The following is a 24,027-nucleotide window of genomic DNA, read 5'->3' on the forward strand; positions in this document are numbered from 1 at the left end:
ATTTTTTAAATCTAAAATAAGTCACACATTCTACTGATTCTCTGCTCTGTCTCTGAGTCCCAGGCCTCTTTACTCTTGTCCCCACTGTTTGAGCTCAGACTCCTTGCTGTTCCAAAACCCTCTTCCTGCCCCAGCTGGCTCCTCCCCAATCTGCCCTTCTCACTGGCATCAGAGTCATTTACTCAGTGCAAACTGAAATGCTTTGTTCATTCCTCATCTGCTGTAGGAAAACCCTAAGCACTCCGGTGTGTGCTACTGGCCCTGGACTGTCTGGGCTGTGGCTGGCAGCGTCTCCTCCTTGTGTCCTCGCAGACTGGGATGGTGGCCAGGCTCCCCCACCCCATACTTTTGCACAGGCTGTTCCATCTGACCCATGTGCCCCTCTGGTTCCATCTCTGCATATGAAAACAAGACAAAACCTTTGCAACTTTTAGTGAAAGAGAATGGCACCCTACATCGACTTTATTTTTATTTTTTTAATTTTTTTTTTGGTACCAGGGATTGAACTTGGGACCTTGCGCTTGTGGGACAAGCAGCAGAACCACTGAGCTAAATCCCCAGCCCCCTACATAGACTTTAAAATTTGTAAAAGGCCTTCTTGAAAATACTCAATATGCACTGTTAGGATAAAAAAGAACATTATGAAAACTAATTGCATAGTAAATCCATATGCACAAAAAGTTGGAAACCTTTGATATGATGTCTCTTTTTATTTGTGGTAAAAAACATAGGACCTAAAATTCACCATCTTAAGCACTTTAATGTAAAGTTTAGTGGCATTACGTACATTCACAATGTTTGGCACTATCACCATTATTCACCTCCAGAGCCCTTTTCCTTTTTTTAAACTAAAGCTCCATACTCATAAATAGCTCTTCCTTACATAAGTAGAAGCATACAGTATTTGTCCTTTTGTGACTGATGTCTTCAACCTTTGGAACATCATTACTTTAAATAAGCTCTTGAATATATGATGTCACCCAGTTCCAGCTCCATGTATAAATTTATTCTTTTCAAGGAGTCTGTGTGCCTATGTGTATTTCACCTTATTGCTAAGCTACTAAATACACAGTCACTGTTAATTCCAATAACATATTTGTGTTTTATATCAAAAAAGAAATATCTTAAAGTGAATTGTCTTAAGGTCCAAGAAATCACTTAAAGTCACATTTAAAATTTGAACTCGAATTATACACTGGACAATTAACATATTAAAATAAATTAGGTATAATAAGGAAAACAAAGCACAGTAGGAATCTCAGCTTTGCATGGACATCCTGAGAGCTTGGGCCAAATTCACCTTTCAAGATTATTTTTTTTCCTATTAAAGTACTGACAATTCTTACCTCAGGGTATGACAGGGAAGACTTAATAAGATATTCTTAGAAGTGTTTTATTTTTATTATTGTTATATGCTTAATAGATATTCACACTAAATAGGTGTTAGAAAATTCAGCATTTGTCTTGTACTTAATGTCCAATTAAATATTAAAGGCACTTAGAGAACATAAAACATAAAAATAAATTATGGCTGTAATTAAATTATAACAATCTTCATTAATTTTGATAAGGGATAAGATTCATATTGAAGAATTATTAGAGTTAGGAAAGAAAATTTTACTATCCTATGATTGAAAAACAATTCAGTAATTCTTAAAAATAATCCCATTAAAACCCATCATTTTAAAATGATGAAATGAATTTTAGAGATGTAAGAATGCTTTTAAAAAGAACATCAGTGTTAGAAAATATATAGATCTCAAGATGAATTTGTCTTATGTTGTCCCATCAGGACATATATTTGCTTGGTTTATACAGAAGGCTCTTACTAAAAAATTAAAAGGCAAAAAGTATTCTCTTACTTTCTAAAAGATGATAGTAAGGGAGACTGGGAAAGAGACTGGAAAAATAATACTGGGAGAAATGATCTCAGGAAGGTGGCAAGAATGGACGATGAGAACCAGTGAATGCCCTTGACTAGCAGAAACCGTGCTTGGTGCTTTCGTGTTATTTATCTCATTTAGTCATACTCAGCACTAAAATGTAAACAATTTCATAAAGAAAGACAAGGAGATCTAGATAGTACCATGTTTTAAGTTACAGAACTCAAAATGTAGCTGAGGATAACTCAAATTCAGCTGACTCCAAACCACATATGGGTACATCCATTCCCTGGACAACTTAAGTAAACCCTCCTGCAATTTATGCCTTTATTTACTAGCAGACTTCAGTGATTGATTATATGATAGTGTATATTCTTCTGCAAATTTTTATTTTAAACTATGTTGCAGGATTTTTTAAATTTCTGAATTCAAAAGCATTACTATTCCTGGGCTAAGTATAGTGAAAAAGATTTTGGAATACCTTTATTCATCTAATACAATATTTAACGTGGAATTTGGAAGGTTAAGATCACAATATACTTATAAATATATCTCTGGAATGTACATATTTTTCACAATCTAAAATTTGGTATCTATTCAGTGATACTCATAGACAGAGACATTATTTTCTTGTAGAAGAAAAGTAACTGACTTGTATGGAAGCTAGATTTACATGACATATGACAAAATCATTCACAGCAAAGTGCAGACTATGACATACCACATTAAAGCTATCTTTCATTCATACATGACGTGATTTAGTTTTTTAAAAATTTCATTTTTAAATTTCAGCAAAAACATACTGAAGTGTTTAGGCACCAGAATCTACATACTAGTTATATGGGATGAAAGACATGGTTTCTGACCTTAGGAAGTTAAAAGTCTATTGGAGAAAGAAACAGGCAGAGAAATTTGGCTGTTATAACTAGTTATTCTGGTGAAAATACAAAATGATAGTAGAGGCAGAAAGGATGAGCATAAAACCTTCCCAAGGTAATCTGAGGTGGCATCTGAAAAGGAAGCATTTGAATCTTCTGAAACCACATAGGGACATGACATGAACTGGGTAACTTGGGAACAGTGCTTCGCACACAGTCAGTAAAATTAACAGAAAAATAAAATGACCCAGTCTGGAAACATCTGGGTATTTCCTGGGGCTGAGTAAGAAAGGAGAAGCTCATGGTTAGAGAAGAGAAGGGGAGCTAAACCATGATATTCCTAGGAAATCACACAGAGACGTGGGGTTGGGCCTTCGACGCCAAGGCCTGGACTGATAGGCCGAGCGATCGCCCAGTGTACATGAACAGCCTCATATAAGAGACACCATGCTCTATTTTTTTATTCATTAAGTTTACTGGTACATTTTAGGTATATAATACGATGACATTCATCATTGGGAACTTGTACCTTTACGTAATATATCTTGGTTCTTACTTTTTCCCCCTTCCCCTGCCCTTCCTTCAAGTCCTCCACCCCTCCCTATTTACAAAGGCTTTGTTTCCATTTTCTCTTTTCTCATATTTTTTCCTTTCCCTTCTTTCCTTTCCCCTATCTCTCCCACTTCCCCTTCCCCTTTGTACTTTTTCGTCCTATTTCACATTATCAATTCATTTTAGTCCTTATTTACACTTTCAGTTTCTCACACCAGAGAAACTATTCCGTATTTATACATGTGTGTCCTATTTATTTCACGTAAGAGTATGGCCTCAGGCCAGGGATTTAGCTCAGTAGTTCTACCACCTGCCTTGAAAGCGCAAGGTCCCAAGTTCGATCCCCAGTACCAAAAAGTATGGCCTCAGTGTGCATCCATTTAGCTATAAATGTCCCTAGTTTCTCATTCTTGATGGCTGAGTAGTACTCCATTTTATTAAAAAACTACATCTTCTTTATCCAGTCTTCAGTTGATGGGCACTTGGGTTGTTTCCAAGCTTTAGCTATTACAAACTGTTCCACTATGAACATGGGTGCACATATATTGCTGTGGTATGATTCTTTTAATTAAAAGAATTAAAAGAATCTCCTCTCTATTTCTTTGACATCTACTTTTTCAGCTTTCACATATGAGTGAGAATATGCATGTGCTATTTGTCTTCCTGCGCCCGGCTTATTTCCCATAATATAATATCCTCCAGTTGCACCTATCCAAAATAAGAAGGCTCCATTCTTCTTGTAGCTGATTAGTGTCCATGGTGTATGCATGCCACATTTCCCCAACAGTTCATCCATCAGTGGACAGCCAGAGTGATTCTGTGTCCTGTCTATTCTGAGTAGTGCTGAAATAAACATGAAAGTAGAGGTATCACTTTGATACACTGACTTCATTTTCCTTGAGAAAATGAAATATAGAGAGTAGTGTGATAGCTGGATCATATGGTAGATCTATTTTTAGGTCTTGAAGAACTAACAATAAACATTTAAAACATGCCACTTAAATGAAGGCCCATTCAGGGAAAATATATTCCTTCTTTTCATTTTATTAAAAAAGGAAAGACTAAAAAAATAATAAACTATGTACTCACTAAAAAGCGACAACAAGGCCGGGGATTTAGCTCAGTGGTTCTGCTGCCTGCCTTGCAAGTGCAAAGTCCTGAGTTCCATCCCCAGTAACAACAACAAAAAAAGTGACAACAGTGAAGAAAACCAAAGAAAGAGAAAACATTGTAAACATAAAGCACAGATCGGCGAATAGAGAACAAAAATTTTTAATATAACAAAATTCCATATTGTGGAAGACAAAATGAAAAACAAAATTTCTAAAACAAAATGTAGAAAACATTTAATCTAAGGATTGTTTAGTAATACAATGAAAATATATTTAAAGAAAAATGTTAATTTTTTGTGCAATAAACATCCTATAAATAGTAACAGGAAGAAGGTTAATATTAAGAATACATACAGTTTTTAATCCTATAGATTCTTTATTTATGGTACTAGGGATTCGATCCTGGGCCACCGTACTGAACTACATCCCTAGCCCTTTTGTTTTTATTTTTCGTTTTGCGACACGGTCCTTGCTAAGTCACCCAGACTGGGCTTGAACTTGTGATCCCCCTGCCTCAGCTTCCCAGAGCTCTGGCATTACAGACCTGCACCACCAGCCTCTGCTTCCATTTTTAAAAAGTAACTAGAAAAGCAAGACAGATGGTCAACTCACAGAAGAAGCCAGGTCAATAAAAAATTTAAAATATAGAGGAGACTTAACCACTCCAGTCATCAAGGAAGTAAAAAGTAAAACGACTCAATGTAACACTCATCAGAATGAAAAATAGCTTAAACTCTAGCAATGTCAAATACTGGCAAAAATATGAGGAAAGACAGATTCTCCACTGATGCAGGGATTATCAATGAGTGTGAGCACTTTGAAACACACATAATGGTGTTTCAAACAACAACAGATCGAATATATGACAGCAGTCCCCTCCGATTATCATGGACCTGAAAATTTCCTATTGCAGAGTAACAGTACTGTTAGGAAAAAGGAGAAACAAAGATACGAGTTCAACAGTCAGGACAGGCTTATTTAGAACAAACTTGAGAGGGAAGGCTAGTATAAGAACCAGAGTGGCGCCCCGTACAGGCTGAGGGGCTTTTATGAGATTTGCAGGTGGAAATTGCTGCTATCTTGAAAGGGGGTTGTGCTTTGTAGTCTGTGATCACTGGACCATAGTGACTATGTGTGTTTTCCCTGTGACTGCTGGGAAGATAGCAGTCCTCTGACTCCCTCATTAATAAGGGCTGATATATCTTGGGGCTTGGCCTAGTTGTCCTCTGGCCAAGATAGCAGTTGTCTAACTCCCGAATTCCCTACTCTGTGGTGAAGTCCAGGAAGATGGGCATCGCAGTTTCACTGCATCCAAGTGATTCGGGATGGAGGTTGGGGCTTTGTCGAGACTGAAGGAGAACTGCCTTGATGTGGTCCTGGGGCACTGCCTGCAAAACAGCTACAATTCTGTTGGCACGAAATATTTGAAACAAATTAATTAAGCCGGGTAAGAACAGACAGGAGAGTCCTAGAAGGAGAAGGGGTATCACAAAAGGGAGAATGCAAGATATGATGCTGGATCTCTGTGAATCCCCCGGGACCTGTGAGGGGTCCTGAGACATCTTTTATACCTCTTGGGCCACAGTCTACTTCCTGTGAGGCTGCTGTTACATTGCCCCAGTTGTCTTGAATGAAGGTACAGCATGTTGTTTGGAGCCTGGTGCTGCTGCCCACTTTGGGCAGCTGTGAGAAAATCTAAAGCTCTGAAAATCTGTAAAACTCCGTTTTAGTTTGAGTTTGGGTTGTCTCATCCATTGTTAGTGTAAGAGCTCGATGAGTGACATTTAATGCATGAGCCTATATATCTGATTCTACCTTGATAGCAGCTCTCCCAAAAGGGAAACAGCTAAGGGACAGAACCACCAGGGTGAGCACTTTGTATGGTGACATAGGTGATGCACTGCATCCCAGTTCTGGGGCTGGTTTGAGAGGGAAGAGAGAATATAACCAGGAATATAAGGATGCTATACAACATCCTGTCTAACTGGCAGGTAAATGTGGCCATACATATCAACCACACAACCCTAAATATCCCCTAGGAACCCTATCTGTGGGTACCGTTCCATGGTATTTTTCCCCATTCCACCAGACACACTGGGCAAAGTGACATAGTGACATTGAGACACAGATGTTTAGGTATCCACCTCACTATGCAGTTGAGATCAGAATGTTGCTCAACACATCACACAACAGGTCAATGTTTAGGACACTACCCACTCCCAGCCAGTAGGGACAATGTGTCCTATGAGTGGTTGCCCTATATTACCTCATTGGAGCAGATTTTCGACAGGTTGGTGGTAGGCATCCCACTCAGGTCCCTGCATACTTCAGGGAGACAAAGCCATCCAATCTTGCCAGCACCAGAGTAAGACGCCAAGGGAAACCTCCCTTGGCATTAGCAGAGATTTCTACCCATACCCGACGGTGGGAAACATTATGAACCCTTGCCCCAGAAGGCCCCCTGAAATCATATTATTTGCCATAGTTATCCCAGTTAGCCAATTAAAAAATAAATAGATAATCCATGTGCCTGTCACCTGCTGGTATCAACTGTCCAGTCTCGTTTTTGTTGTGGGTCTCCTGACAGTAGCCTTTTGATCTAGAACAGAATTAAAACTTTGGTACCATATAACATGGACTTTAAGAGAATAGAATAAGGGAGCACAAGAAAAAAAACCTCTATTTGAGTAGGTGTGAGCTCAGAGAAGGATTCTTGAAGCTAGAGATCACAGAGAATCTCCAAAAGGTCACTTTGGAGGGGGGAATAAGATGGTAGTTCCCAGGCCAGAAAATCAAGGAATATTTTGGAAGAGGTTAGGGAAAGAGCCATTCTTTGGCAGAGTCCTTACTACTGTTGGAGGCAGGCATGAGATCTCGATTGAAATGGGCCTTGTAGGAGAGCAGAGGGGAGGTTTAGCCAGCTGTGGGGCAGAGAAGTGTACCCAATGTGGAAAGCCCTTAGGTTTAGCTGCTATAGAAGTTGTGAGAATTATTTGATGAGATCGGTCTCATTTGGGGCAAGGAGGGTCTAATGATGTCTATATGTAAATCCAGTCTCCCTTGAATTTCTTAGGTAGTGGGACAGATTGGAGGATTTGAGACTCAGTATATGACCACAGTGAGTTGCATTTCATTAGGGATGCAAGTAGGGGACTGAAAGGTGAGGGATTCTGGTCCAACCAGAAGTTGGAACCCAACTGTCTGATGGTAATAGGCTTCCATACAGCAATTCAAAGGGGCTCAGCCTAGGGGGTTTTCCAGGGGGAGCTCTTAACTTGAGGAGGGCTAGGGTTAGAAGGTGGACCCAGTGCTGTTGGGTTTGTGCGGTATGCTTAGTGTTTTTTAAAAATCCTGTACTCTTTCTACTTTACCCAATGATAGGGGGTAATAAGGAATATGAAAATAGCAGCTGATATTAAGAGATTTTGTCAGGTGTTGAAAAATCTGAGAGGTAAATTCTGACTGCATTATCGGACTGCAGGGAAGCCAGGAGCCCAAACTTTCGGATGATCTCGGGAGGATATGAGCTGCAGTGGAACCCTCATATTGGTTGTGGGGAAGCCTTCTGCCCATCCTGTGATTTTATCTACCATAACTAGTAGATAAAAAATCCTCTTAATGGAGGGATATGAGTAAAGTCCATTTGCCAATCTTCACAAGCAAATGGCCTCTAGCCTGGTGTGTGGGAAAAGGAGAGAGAAGGATATTAGTCTGAGAGGAGGTTCACGGACAGATGGAGCAATCTTTTGAGAGTTGGTGTAGGTATTTTGTCATCTGTGGGGTTAGGTATGTATATGTCTATAAAAAATGGGTAAGGGAGAGAGATCCTGCATGAAAATGGGAATACAAATCAGTAAGGAGAGGGATATGAGAGGACTTCGGGAGAAGTAATTTTCCACATAAAAACCACCAGTTTATGGAAGGTAGCTTCTTGCTCCTCAGGCTTCTGTTCCTCCTCTTTAGTGTAGGTTAAGGAGACTGATAAAGGGAAGAGATGTCCAGGTGGAGGGAGAGGGCTCAAGGTTACCACTTTTTTTTAAATATTATTTTATTGGTACATTTTAGGTATACAATATAATGACATTCATCATTGGAAATCTGCACCTTTACATAGTCTCTCTTGGTTCTTATTTTTCACCCTTGCCCTGCATTCCCTTCAACCCCTCCATCCTTCCCTATTTATACTTTCATTCCATTTTTTCATTTTCTCATATTAATTCCATTCCCTTCTTTCCTTTCCCCTACCCCTTCCACTTCCCCTTCCCCTTTGCCCCTTTTCTTCCTATTTCACATTACCTATTATACTTTTTAGTCCTTATTTACACTTTCAGTTTCTCACACTAGAGAAACTATGCAATATTTACACGTGTGTCCTGTTTATTTCACTTAAGAGTATTACCTCAATGTGCATCAATTTCACTATAAATGTCTCTAATTTCTCATTTTTATGGCTGAGTAGTACTCTATTTTATTTAAAAAGCCATATTTTCTTTATCCAGTCTCCAGTTGATGAGAATTTGGGCTGTTTCCAAGGTTTAGCTATTAAAAGTTGTTCTGCTATGAACATGGGTGCACATATATCACTGTGGTATGATTCTTTTAATTCTTTGGGGAAGATCCCCAGCAGGGGAATAGCAGGGTCAAATGGGACTTCCAGCCCTAGTTCTTTGAGGTATCTCCATATTGATTTCCACAGTGGTTGCACCAGTCTACACTCCCACCAGCAGTGGAGCAGGGTTCCTCTTTCCCCACAGCCCAGCCAGCATTTGTTATTGGTTGATTTCATGATAGCAGCCATTCTTTCTGGAGTGAGGTGGAATCTCAGCATTATTTTTATTTGCATCTCTCCAGTGACCAGTAATGTTGGGCATTTTTTCATATGTTTATTTGCTATTTCTACTTCTTTGTCTGAAAAATGTCTGTTCATTTCAGATGCCCATTTTCAGATTGGGTCTTTAAATTTAGGAAGCCTAGTTTTTTTAAGTTCTTTATAGATTCGAGATAGTAGACCTTTGTCTGCGGAACAGCAGGTGAAGATTTTTTCCCACATTGTGGGTTGTCTCTTCACACTGCTGGTGGTTTCTCTTGCTGTGCAGAAGCTTTTTAATAAGAAGAGATCCCATTTGTTGACTGTTTAGGCTAGTTCATGGGCAACTGAGGTTTTGTTCATAAAATCTTTTCCTATATCAATGTCTTCAACTGTTCTACTTCAACTCTCTTCCAGCCAGTTCAGCATTTCTATTTTAATATTTAGATCTTTAATCCATTTCGATTTTACTTTAGTGCATGGTGAGAGATAATAGGTCTAGTTTTAATCTTTGGCAAGTTGAAGCCCAATTTTTCCAGCACCATTTATTAAAGGGGCTATTTTTCCTCCAGTGAGGGTGTCTGGCTACTTTATCAAAGAAGAGAGGGCTGAGTGTGTCTGGAGTTGTTTCTGCATCTTCTAATCTGTTCCACTGGTCCTCAACTCTTTTTCTTTGCTAGTACCATGCTGTTTTTATCACAGTAGCTTTGTAGTATAGTTTCAAGTTGGGGATTGTGATACCCCCTGCCATGTCTCAATTACCTAGAATTGCGTTTGCTATTCTGGGTCTCTTCTTGTTCCAAATGAATTTTTGGATCGTTTTCTCAAGGTCCATGAAGTATGCTGCTGGAATTTCAATTGGGTTTGTATTGAATCTATATAGCGGTTTTGGGAGTAAGGCCATTTTCACTATATTAATCCTTCCTACCCAGGAGCAGGGGATGTCTGTCCATTTTCTGATATCATCTTCAATCTCTCTTTTCAGAGTGCTATAGTTTTCAGAGGAGAGGTCTTTGATTTCTTTTGTTAGGGTGATTCCTAGGTATTTCAGTTTTTTGGATGCTATTGTGAAAGGAATTATTTGCCCTGTATCTCTCTCAGTGAGTCTATTGTTCATGTAGAAGAAAGCTATTGATTTTTATTTGTTGACCTTGTATCCACCTAGTCTACTGAATTTGGTTATTAAGTCTAGAAGTCTTTTGGTGGAGTTCTTGGGTTCTTCTATATAGAGTATCATGTCATCTGCAAATAATGACAATTTGACTTCTTCATTTCCTATCTTTATTCCTTTTATTTCTTTCTCTTGTCTAATTGCTGTGGCTAATGTTTCCAAAACTATATTGAGCAAGAGTGGTGATAGCGGACATCCTTGTCTTGTTCCTGCTTTTAGTGTGAAGGATTTCAGTTTTTTACCATTTAGTATGATATTGGCTGTTGGTTTTTCATAGATGGCTTTTATCAGATTGAGGTAGAGACCATCTATTCCAATTTTTTCTAGGGTTTTCATCATAAATTCATGTTGGATTTTGTCAAATGCTTTTTCTGCATCTATTGAGATGATCATATAGTTTCTGTCCTTGTCTCTATTGATATAGTGTATTACATTGATTGATTTGTGTATGTTGAACCATCCCTGCATCTCTGGGATGAATCCCACTTGGTCAGGGTGTACAATCTTCTTCATGATCTTCTGCATTCTATTTGCCAGTATCTTATTAAGGATTTTTGCCTCTGTGTTCATTAGTGAGACTGGCCTATAGTTCTCTTTTTTGGTTGAGTCTTTCTCTGCTTGGAAGATCAAGGTGATGCTTGCTTCCAGGAATGAATTTGGGAGTATTGCTTCTCTTTCAATTTCATTGAAGATTTTAAACAGTAGTGGCAGTAGTTCCTCTCTAAATGTCTTGTAGAATTCAGCAGTGAAGCCATCAGGACCCAGGCTTTTCTTAGTTTGTAAGGTTTTAATTATGTTTTCAATTTCATTGATTGATATTGGGTCATTTAGAATTTTTAGGTCTTCTTTGTTCAACTTTGTTAATTCATACGTATCTAGGAGTCTGTCCATTTCTTCTGTGTTTTCCATCTTATTGGCATATAAGTTCTTGAAGTAGGTATTGATGATCCTCTGGATTTCTGTTGGGTCTGATGTAATTCCTAATTGCATGGATTTGGGCCTTTTCTTTCCTTTTTCTTATAAGGTTGGCTAAAGGTTTGTCAATTTTGTTGATTCTTTTGAAGAACCAACTCTTGGCTTCATTGATTTTTTTGTATCATTTTCTCCATCGTCATTGAATTGATTTCTGCTCTAATCTTTATAATTTCCTCCCTTGTATGAGCTTTGGGTTTGTCCTGCTCTGCTACTTCTAGAAGCTTGAGGTTCAGCACCAGATTGTTTAATTGGGCTCACTCTGTTTTCCTAATATGTGTATTCACTGCTATGAATTTCCCTCATAAGACTGCTTTTATTGTGTCTCATAGATTGTGCTATGTTGTATTGTCACTGTCATTTAATTGAAGAAACTGTCTGCTTTCTTCTTTAATTTCCTCTGTGACCCATTGATTATTCAGGAGTGTGTTGTTCAATTTCCATGTGTTAAGAAATTTTTGTGGTTTCTTTTGCTATTGATCTCCAATTTCATTGTACTATGTTCTGATAATATACAGGGGATAACTTCGATTCCTTTGCACTTACTTAAACATGTTCTATGAGAGAGTATGTGGTCAATTTTGGAGAACGACCCATGTGCTGCTGAAAAGAATGTGTATTCTGATTTTGTGGGGTGGAACACTCTGAAAACATCTGTTAAATTCATTTGTTCAAGAGTTCGATTGAGTTTTAGGATTTCATTACTTATTTTTTGTCTAGTTGATTTATCTCTTTGTGACAGTGGGGTATCGAGGTCCCCCAATACTATTATACTAGTGTATATATGACTTTTCATGTCTGTTAGTATTTGTTTTATATAGTTGGGTGCACTAGTGTTTGGTGCATAGATATTTATGATTGACTTCTCTTCCTCTTGGATTGTTCCCTTTACATGGATGTAGTGTCCTTTGTCTTTCTTAATTAGTGTTGGTTTGAAATCCACTTGATCTGCAAAGAGGATAGCTACTCTTGCTTTTTCTTGGGTTCCTGTCACATGGAATATTGTTTTCTACCCTTTAACTTTCAATCTGTGAGCTTCTTTTTGAATTAAGTGTGCTTCTTGTATGCAGCATATTGTTGGATTTTGCTTCTTGACCCATTCTGCCTATTTCTTTTGATTGGTGAATTGAGACCATTAACATTGATAGTTATAACTGATACATATTGACTTATCCTTGTCATGACGTTTTCTCTTTGTTGGATTCTCCCCCTTTACATTTAATTTCTTGTTGTGCCCAATGATTCTGCTGTGCCTCCTGGGGCTGTGATATGCATTGTCTGTACCTAGGATACTATCTAAAATTTTTTGGAGTGCTGGTTTGATATTCATGAAGTTCCTAAGGTGCTCTTTGTCATGAAAGTATCTTATTTCTCCATCAATTTTGAAAGATAGTTTTTCAGGGTACATCAATCTGGGTTAGAAGCTGTTTTCCTTTAGGGCTTGAATACAGCACTCCAAGCTCTTCTTGCCTTGAAGGTTTGCATTGAGAATTCAGCTGTGATTCTGATGGGCTTTCCTTTGTATGTGATTTGTTTCTTTTCTCCAACTGCTTGGAAAACTTTGTTCTTCTGTTGAGTTTCTGGAATCTTAACAATTATATGCCTATGTGTAGATTTTTTTTGATCAAGGCTAGTTGGAGTCCTATATGCCTCACTTATCTGTTTATCAAGTTCTTTTCCCCTGCTTGGGAAGTTTTCTGGCATTACTTCTGTGAACAATTTTTTTATGTCATCTGCACTCTCTCCTCTTTATTCATAGACTCCAATCCGTTTTATGTTATTCTTCTTTGCATTGTCTAGCAGCTGCTGGATTGATTTCTCATGGTCCCTTACAATTTTAAAGCAATTTTTCTCTTCCTGGTCACTAATTGCAATCTTATCTTCTATATCTGAAGCTCTGTCCTCACATTGGCTCATTCTGCTGTGTAGACTTTCAATGGAGTTTTTAATCTCTTGGAAATCTGTTTGTATCTTTTTTATGGATTCCATTTGTTTCCTTTGTTGGGATTCCATCATGTTCCTCAGATCCTCTATTTTTTTTATCTGTGTCTTGTCTAGATTTATTAATCATGTCTTGCACTATGGGCACAATCTCTGCTGTTATGTGAGAAATTACTTCTGATTTCATTTTTTCCAGAGCCTCTTTTGTTGCCAGTTCAGTGAGTCCAGGTGGTTGAGTATCAGAGTGTTCCATCTCATTTCCCTTTGAGGTTGCTGTAGGTGATCTGGAAGTCTGGTTTTGAGACTTGTTTAAATGTCTTCTCATTTTGAAGGGGGAGGGGGTGCTATTGGCTCCCACATGGCTCACCTTCTCTGGGCTGGGAGCAGTGGAACGGTGGCCCAGAAGCTCCTTCCTCTGGGCTGGGAGCAGTGGATTCAAGGTTACTTCTTTAGCCAGGGGCTGTGGGAAATTGATTCTGTTTTTTGCTCATAAGGGAAAGAGATATTTGGATCAGGGGAAGTCCAAGGCCACTTCCAAGCCAGGTAGCCTGCTGTCCTGTTTCCTGCAGTGGCACAACTCTTATGGCCTTGCAATTTATCACTGCTACCTTTCAGGAGAAGGGCTGCTTGTAATAGGGCATGGATCAGCTTCCCATTTATAATGGGCATTCTTTCAGCTGATAAAACTCTTTCTTGCCAAATTTTTGTATTGGAATGTAGAATATTGTAGGCATATTTGGAATCAGTATATATGTGAATAGCCCTATACATTGCTAAGGTTGGCACCCTGGTTAATGCAATAAGCTGGGCATGTTGTGAGGTGGTACCCTTTGGAAGTAGAGTGGCCTTGATCACTTACCTGGGGGAAAAGCACATTCATCATCATGATAACCCTCTACTATAGCATAAGAAGCCTGATAAGGGGATGTTTTAGAGGCACTGCTGTCTATAAACCAATCAGGAACTCCTGGGACATGGGTAGAGGTTAGATGGTGAAAAACTATTAAGGAAAATCCACTATCTCAAGGCATGAGAAGTCCTCAGTGTTCTTCTATGTGCCACATTCAGGCATAAGCATAGCAGGATTTAAAGGGGGACTGTGGTGGAAAGATAGCAAGGTTGTATTAGGGTAGAGTGTAAGACTTGAATTCTAGAAAGAGAGACAGGTTGGAGAGCCCTATGGTTTAATAGGTCTGGTAATCCATGAGAAGACCAAACTTGAAGAAGCTGATAGAAAAATTATTTTCTGAGATTTTGTGATTAAGAGGGTGGCAGCTTCCATTATTTTAAGACAAAGCAGCCAGCTCTGGTAGACAGAATCAAGTTGTTCTGAAAAATATGCTATAAGAAATAGAGAATCCCCTGATGGTTGTACCAGGGCCTGGAATCTTGTGGCATGGATCTGGAGGCTTAGGGTTAAGGAGGCATAAAGCAGGCCTTTGTTAGGGCTCTCTTAAACCCCTGAAAGGCATGTGTCAGGAGTGAGGAATTTTTTAGGATCGCCTTGGAGGCATCATAGAGTGGTTTGTCCCTGACAGCAAAATTATAGATCCACAGCCTGAAGTAGCCCACTAAGCTCCCAAAAGAGAGGAGCTTGTGCTTAGTCTTGAGGAAAGGTAGGGAAGAGACTGTGGCCTTTCAGTCTTCTGGAATTTTGTGGGTACAGGGGGTGATACGGAGACTTAGGTAAGTGACAACATAAGACACAAGCTGGGCTTTATGTTTAGAGATGCTATAACCCCTGTCTGCTAGAAAGTTAAAAAGAAGAATTGTGTGGGTATGGGTTACATCCTTGGTGGGGCTACAGAGGAGGTTATCAGCATATTGAAGGTAGACACTAGGACTCAGTCAAGGTCAAAAAGGTCTTTGGTGTACTTATCCAGAGATGGGGACTGTCATTGAATCTTTGTGGCAGAACTGTCCTTATCAGCTTCTGTGTAAAATTAGAATCAGGATTGGTCCAGGTGAATACAGAGAGATTTTGAGCAGCCAGGATATAAGTGAATTGTGAAGAAGGGATCTTCATGGTCCAGGACAGAAAAATATGTCATATTAGGGGGTATTCAGGACAGGAGACTGGGTTAGGGACCACCAGGATGGCTAGGAATCACTGCAGTATTTATTTTGCAGAGGTCTTGTACAAAGTAAAAGGAACTGTCTGAGGTATTTTTGTTACAGGAAGGATGGGGGTGTTATGGGGGGATCCATACCCTTGCTAGGGGTATTGAGGGACTGAAATAAAATTCGTGGAATCTTCTAAACAAATTTTTATGAGGGTCCCAGACTTGGCAGTTTAAGAGAGGCCATTCTACTGAGATTAGACAGGCATCAGCCAGACTGAGTTTTTTAGGTTGAGCTCCCTGGCAGAGAAGTAAGAACCTTGTAGCCTCAGGGAGGGTGGGCCTATAGAGCATGGCTCCTAGCTTATCCATGAGGTCCCTGCCCAGTAAAGGGGTGGAACAGTGAGGGATAACTAGGAATGGATGTAGAAGGGTCACTCCCCCATTGTATAATAGATAGGTGATATTTGTAAGGGGTGTTCTTGTAGTCCTTTCATGCCAACCATAGGAACAATAGAGCAAGTGGCCCTTAAAATTTGAGAAGAAGAGAGGCTTGCCTCAGTGTAAATAAGGAATGAAATGGCCTTATTGTATACCATCCTAATTACTCTTGGTTCCATCCTAATCACCCTGAGTTCAGAAAATTGACTCATTTTCTGTGGAGGCGATGGATCCCAGGCACCCTCAGTCCTCCATTGTTAAAGCTGGCAGCTGAGACAGACCATCGGACATTGGCTAGACCTTCTTATGAGAGGCTGCTTCCAAGCTGGAAGGGCATTCCTAAAGGGCACAGTCCTTCTTCCAATGTCCCACTGACCACAGATAGGGCACAGCTTAATTGCGGGGCTTGGGTTAGGGCAGTTCTTTGTCCAATGCCCACCACTGCCACATATGTAACAAGTGCTGGAGGAGAGGTCCCTTTCATGGGTTTGTGAATAGCAGAGGCAAGAATTTGATATTTTAATTCAGCTTTATTGGGGGGGCATTGCTCATCCTCCTGGCTATTAAAAGCATGGAAGGTAGTATTTATAAGTTCATTTCTAGGGATCTGAGGTCTCTCTTCTAACTTTTGAAGCTTTTTCCCAATATCAGGAGCAGATGAGGAAATGAATTGGAGATGAAGGTTCATCTGTCCTTCCCCGGATTCAGGATTCATACTAGTCAGCTTTATCATATCCTCAGCATGCAGGACATAAAAAGGGCTGGACTTTCATCCAGTCCCTGAGTAATCTCACTCATTTGTCATACTTCACTGCCTTACCAGTATGGCTCTTCATCCCAGCCAGGAAACATGTGATCATATGATTATCCTTGGCAAGACACTGATCTCCTCCCTGGTATGTACAGATGGGGTTGGTAAGATTTATCTTTGGGACCACCTGGACTACTACCAGGTATATTGATTGGATCATCTTGGTTTAGTTGATGGAGTTCATCTGGGTAAAGTTTGGCTGCTCACTAAATATGGAAGAAAGGATTAAGTAGATGCCCTGCTAGAAGAGGCTGAATTCCTGGTTTATGCAGAAGAACTCCTTTCTATACTTAGTAGGATTTTCAGAAAAAGATCTCAGGCACTGTTAAATTTGAGCCAAATCATTTATAGAAAAAGGAACATGAACACAGACTGGTCCATTGACCCTGCCACCTGTCTGCTGGAGGATTGTTGGATTGGAATGGGAATGGGTAACTGACAAAGAGGGTAAGGGGGCAGGAGCAAGCATTGAACTGCTTGTACAGCTTCCTGGGCTTCATCCACAGTGGGAGGTGATGCTGGCTCAAGAGCACTGGGGAGGAGTATGGTGGAATGGCAGTAGCTCATCTGTTGGGTCAGGGTCTTCCAAAAGGCTAGGTATAGGTTTTTTCCTCCAGGAGGACCTGATGTACAGTGCAGGTTTGACAGAGAGAGAGTTGAGAACAGAGCACCAAAAAGACTTGGGTCTATGGCAGCTCTTGCCATTTGCCACTTCTCTGCAGGTAGTTATCAAGGTCGTGGAGAATCTATAAATCAAATGTACCAAACATAGACCATTGGCTTCCATATCTACTTTATAATGAGGCAAAACTGTGAGGGAATAGAAAATAAGACATTTTAGACTGAATATCTCCCTTTACACCAAGAGATGAAAGATTTTTGAGAAGGCAGCCCAGTGGGGAATCTGCCAGCATCTGAGAAATTTGGGGGACCATGGTGACTGATAAGAGAATGGCCAGGGGTCCACAGTTTGTTTAGGGCTTCCTCTTTTCATAGATTTACATTGAGAGGAAATGTGAGGCCCAGGAGACAACAGTAGGTCAGTCTTAAAAACAGATGTACTTTGGGCTAGTTGCCTCCTGATGAGACAGTGTTCATGAATGAAAGGCTGAGGTGGGCGAGAGTTTCTAGAGCGGGGAGGTAAGCTGCCTTTCTCTTAAGGCAGAGAAGAGTCCTTTCCTCATCCCCACCTGTGAGGTGGTGAGGTGTCCACTGGTCCTGCAGGAAGATGAACTTGACTCTCAACCTGTGATCCTGGGGCGAGGAGAAAGCAAAGAGGGCCTGACAAGTGTTACCCAGGAGACATGTACAAATGGAAATCTGTCTGTGACCCACAACCTTTCCTGTGTGTATTCCAGATAAAATTCTAAAGATAAATATTGAAACCCAACAGTTCCTAATGGTTACAAGGTCTATTTTTAACTGCATTGGTATCAAATTTTTCAAATTAAGAAATAGATTTTTAATTGAAGCTATTTTTTCTACTTCCTCTGGTCTACAAACCCCCTACTATGAACGTCACCCTTAACACATTACTAAAGTCAGCTGACTTCTCTTTTCAACTCTTCTCCTTCACTCTTCTGAGATTTATTCTAAATTTGCATGTTTTCTTCCTTTCGTGCAGTCTTGGAGAAAAAAAAGCAAGCCTTGGACTTTCCAAGTTGTGCCTGTCTACTATGCCTTTGGTCCTGTCCCCACTCATTGCTCCTGAATCCTTAGGCCAGTGGTCAACATCCATGCCTTTATGAATAGTAGCATCTTCTTTACCTCCAAATAAATCCAGGTTCCCCCAATGGAAGAACAACAATTGGCTGTTTCTGGATTTGTACAGATTTCATATTCATAGAATCTTTAACACCCTACCAAAGAGAAATCTCTGTAAACTAAAATTCCTCTTTTGTATCCATAGCTGTGAAAATTCAACATGATGAGAGTAGTTTTGATGCCAGTTCATAAAAACCCACAAGATGCTCACTGCTCAGTTTCAAAAATGCTTCTGTATTTTTTTAGAGGAGGCTATCTGGTTGGTTTTGCTATTTTGAAAACAACAAAAGGATAAATTTTTTTAAATAACTGAGTGTGATATATAAAGTAAGACTTTAAAAATAGAGTAAATATGGAAATGTTCATCAGTTTTCAGTTTTGAATGCCATTTTGATAGCAATATTCATAAATATGGAGCTGCTATGTGTATTGCATTTTTTTTTCCAAATGGGCATTTGAAAAAAAAAAAAGATGACTCCAAGACGCACATATGAGGTACTTTTAGGAAATTTCTAAAGAAACATAAAATTGTGCTCAGTTTAGTTTTACTAAGCACATTTATTAGTTTTCAACTTTTTGAAAACTGGAAATTATTATATGGTATGTAAGATTAATTACTCATCCTTCAACCACTGATAAAACTAGGAATTTTTTTCCGCAAATAAAAGGTTGTTTTCTTATCATATTCATACTTGTGCTTCCTGCTCTTTCATCATATTTATAAAATTTGGGCTTAATTTAAGCTTCAAAATGCTTAAAACCAAAATATTATTCACATTTTGTATTAACACTTCCCCTTTTGTTAAATAGCATTGACATGATATGGGTGAGCCATAGTAAGGTCATACACGATTGATTTGCCATATTGTAAAAGATCAATTAAAATTAGAATATTGGCAAATCTTTGGGACATTACAGCATGCTCTTTATTTTAATTTTAAAAGAAACACAACCTAAAGCTCATAGAACTAAACAATTAGAACTAAATGTTTAGCTTTAATGTAAGCTAAATATAAGCTTCAGAACTAAACATCTTAGTTACAATTTTTATAACACCAATCAACTGTAAGAACTGAGAAAGCCAATTTCGAAGTCTTTTGTACATATCTTTAGTTGAATTAATAAGGAGAAAGTCAAATTCTGAAAGCAAAGTGTCTCTTATGTCCTGAAAAGAAAGTGATTGACCAAAATATTTAATATAAAAAGAATATATATATGCAAACATATGAGTGTTTGGATATAGTTCTGTGGCATTGTTCACAACTAGTGGTCTTCATTTAAGTCATACTAATTACAGTCATGTATTGCATAGTGACATTTCTATCTAGGATGGGCCATTGTAAAATGGTGGTCCCATAAAATTGTATCACCTATGACATCAACTTATCAGTGTGTGTACATGCACCCTATTACCATCAGTCACACCTATTTCTCCAACCACATCTCCATATGGCTATCCATTCTTTTTTTATTTTTGCTTAAATCCTTTTATTGGTACATTTTAGGTATACAATACATTTACTTTTATCATTGGGTGCTTGTACCTGTACAGGATGTATCTTGGTTCATTACCTGTCCTCCCTTCACCCCCTCCACCATTCCCTATTTACATAGACTTTCTTTCCATATTTTTTCTTTCCTCATAATTTTCCTTTCCCTTCTTTCCTTTCCCCTTCCCCTCTCATTTCCCCTACACCTTTGGACCTTTTCTTCATATTTCAAATTATCAATTATCCATTTTAATCATTTTACTCCTTAATTACACTTTCAGTTTCTCACATTAGAGATACTATTCGGTATTTACACGGGTGTCCTATTTATCTCACTTACAAGTATGGCCTCAATCTGCATCCATTTAGCTATAAATGTCTCTAGTTTCTCATTCTTTAAGGCTGAGCAGCACTCCATTTTATTAAAAAATCCACGTCTTCTTTATCCAGTTTCCAGTTGATGGGCACTTGGGCTGTTTCCAAGCTTTAGCTATTACATACTGTGCTGCTATAAACATGGGCACACATATATCACTGTGGTATGATTCTTTTAATTCTTTTGGGAAGATACTCCGCAGGGGAATAGCTGGGTCAAATGGAACCGCTAGCCCTAGTTCTTTGAGGTATCTCCATACTGATTTCCACAGTGGTTGCACCAGTCTGCACTCCCACCAACAATGGAGAAGGGTTCCTTTCTCCCCACACTCTCGCCAGCATTTGTTATTGGTTGATTTCTTGATAGCAGCCATTCTTTGTGGGGTGAGGTGGAATCTGTGTTGTTTTCATCTGCATCTCTCGACCAGTGATGTTGAACATTTTTTCATATGCTTATTTGCTGCTTTTACTTCTTTGTCTGAGAAGTGTCTGTTCATTTCAGATGCCCATTTTTGAACTGGGTCTTTGAATTTGGGGGGGTCTGATTTTTTTCAGTTCTTTATATATTCTAGATAGTAGTCCTTTTTCCAAGGTACAGCTGCTAAGATTTTTTTCCCACATTGTAGGTTGTCTCTTAGCTCTGTTGGTGGTTTCTCTTGCAGTGCAGAGCTTTTTAATAAGATGAGATCCCGGTTGTTGATTCTTTGTGCTAGCTCCTGTGCTACTGAGGCTTTGTTCATGAAGTCTTTTCCTATGCCAGTGTCTTCAAGAGTTCTACCTAACTTATCTTCCAGCAAGTTTAGTGTTTCTGTCTTAATATTTAGATCTTTAATTCACTTCAATCTTAGTTTAGTGCATGGTGATAGGTATGGGTCTAGTTTTAATCTTTGGCAGGTTGAAATGCAGTTTTACCAACACCATTTGGCTATCCATTCTTAATCAAAGATCTAAGTATAATTCTGAGTACAGTGGGATATTCCTGTAATTCCAACATTTAGGAGGCTGAGGCAGGAGGATTATAAGTTTGAGCCAGCCTGTATTGCAAAGTGTGTTAAAGGCAGTCTGGACGATACAACAGCAAAAACAAACATAAAATTCTAAGCATAAAAATGGAAATTTCTCCCTGGGTCTTTTGGTCTTTCTGAATGCTCTCATATCATGTAAAACATGTATTAAATACATCTGTTATGCTTTTCTCTTGTTGACCAGTCTTTTGTTGGAGTGCCAGTTGTGACCTTCAGGAGAGTGAGAAAACGAATCCCATCTTTCTACCCCAACAGTAGTAAATGATCATTTTGAGCTCATTTTGTTGTACTTGAATAACTGATCTTGGAAGCAGATTTGCCTTCACTGGGACCTTCAAGGTCACACATGGTTTGTCTGAAATGGACAAGGCTTCTAAGAGTTCCCTATGTTCTTACTTCCTTTCCCTCTCTCGAGGCAGGAAAGATGTAGGGAGTCAGCTAGCAAGCTCGACAGGCAGACAGGCAGAGCAAGCACACACCAAAGTCTTTCCCCCCAAAATAAGCCCAATCTAATCTGATCAAAAATTCTATAAATGTTAAGAGTTTTCTTATATTCAAGGTAAGACTTCAAAATGTGTAACAGTGTAATTTTTTTCATTAAGTTTATTGGTACATTTTAGGTATAAAATATGATGACATTCATCATTGGGAATTTGTAGCTGTATATGATGTATCCTAGTTCTTATTTTCTACCCATTCCCTTTTCCCTCCTTCAACCTCTCCACCCCTCCCTATTTACAAAGACTTTGTTTCCTTTTTTCCTTTTCTCATATTAATTCCATTCCCTTCTTTCCTTTCCCCTACCCCTTCCCCATCCCCTTTGTCCCTTTTCTTCCTATTTCATATTATCTATTATACATTTTGATCCTCATATATACTTTCAGCTTCTCACACCAGAGAAACTATTTGGTATTTACATATGTGTGTCCTATTTATTTCACTTAAGAGTATGGCTTCAATGTGCATCCATTTAGCCATGAATGTCTCTAGTTTCTCATTCTTTTCAGATGAGTAGTACTCCATTTTATTTTTTAAAATCTTTATCTAGTCACCAGTTGATGGACATTTGGGCTGTTTCCAAGATTCAGAATGGATCAAAAAGCAAGATCCAACAATATGATGCATACAAGAAACACAATTCAAAAAGAAACTCATAGACTGAAAGTTAAAGGGTGGAACAATATTCCATGTGACAGGAACCCCAAACAAAGTAGGAGTAGCTATCCTATTTGCAGACAAAATGGATTTCAAACCAAGACTAATTAAGAGAGATGAGGTCACTACACCCTTGTGAAGGGCAAAGTTTTTATGTACATATGAAAATGGAAACTTTGTTTTCTCTATCAGAATAATAATAGACATAAAACCTTGCCAAATAAAGGAACTAATCCTCTGATTTAAAACTATTAAAGGGCTGGATGTATACTTCAGGAGAAGAGCATTTGCCAGCACGCACAAAGTTCTGTTATGTTTAATGCCCAGCACCACACAAAAAATAATAATAGAGAGAGAAAAAAATAGCCTTCAAATAATATCAATTTATATGCAAAGTAATTCGTAGAGTATTTATCCTTAAATCCTTTCCTCTTCTCTTCCCTTCCTAATCCCCACCCAATCCAATACTGTAGTGAAAAGGATTTCCGAATTCCACTTTTTTCTATCTGTTCTCTTTCTTAATGATCTTCACACATTTTTATGAAATCAGCTTTTCAAACTTTCTAAATAGCTGAAAAATACTTCAAGTGATCGCATTGCGCCATCTGGTGGAAACTGTTTTCCAGGCAGAGGCAAAGAAGAGAATTTTTCGGCTTGTATTGTCCTGGCTCTGTTCTGTTTGGCTTAATCACGAAGACATTCTGATAAATTTTACAGCCAAGTATCTGAGGCCAATCTCCATCCTGTCTATGTACCTTATCAATTCAGTCTTTAAAAAAACTTTTAAAATTTTTATGGGTACATTTCAGATATACATGGATGATAACAACAGGGAATTTTTACCTGTACATGATATACCTTGCTTCTTTTTTTCCCCATTCCCCTCCCTTCTATTCAACCCCTCTTTCCATCCTTATTTACAAAAGCTTTGTTTCCATTTTTTTTCCAGGACAAGGAAAAAAAAAAAAGAACAGAAGGTCCAAAAGAAATCTTTGCATCTGCCCTGTAATGTTTCTAAATTAAATAAACCTAAACCAAACTTTTTATTCTGTCTCATGAACATGTAGCAAATAAATGTGCTGCCCTTAAATCTTTCCATTTTTATCCCAAATAAGTTATTTTTGTTTTGGTTTTTTTTGGTACCAGGGATTGAACTCGGGTCCTTGCACTTGCACAGCAGGCGGTGAAACCACTGAACTAAATCCCCGGCCTGAAAATAAGTTTTATTTCAAGTAAATATTGTAATAGTTTTGATATAGGAGAAATATAACTCCCAACCTGGTGGATGTCAAATGTGCCATGTTTATGGTCCCACAACACCGAGGAATGAAGTTGCAAACCAAAGGAAGAAGTTAGGAGAGTTTAATTAGAAATAAGGAGGAAAGGGCTCCTGGATTTCTAGAAGGGGTCCTGAATAGAGTGGCCACCAAGGCCCTTCGTCAGGGGTAATTTATACAGCAAAGTCACAATGTGAGTACAACTTGGGTCAAACTACGATCCACCACTAGGATTACAAGAATAGCAGCTTAGTTAATATTGATCCAATAGGGAAGCAAGTCATGTTTCCCTATGTTTCATGCATGAAAAGCA

The 24,027-nt window shown here is 38.8% G+C and overlaps 1 protein-coding gene across 3 annotated transcripts in view; it reads left to right on the forward strand.

The window, feature by feature from the left end:
- Window positions 1–24,027, forward strand: part of Sgcg (sarcoglycan gamma) — a 151,124-nt gene that overhangs the window by 121,571 nt on the left and 5,526 nt on the right. The window lies entirely within an intron of this gene.

This window comes from Heterocephalus glaber, unplaced genomic scaffold (assembly GCF_053883595.1).
Source record: "Heterocephalus glaber isolate CG9 unplaced genomic scaffold, H.glaber_assembly_v1.0 deba00001719, whole genome shotgun sequence".
Taxonomy (NCBI): domain Eukaryota; kingdom Metazoa; phylum Chordata; class Mammalia; order Rodentia; family Bathyergidae; genus Heterocephalus; species Heterocephalus glaber.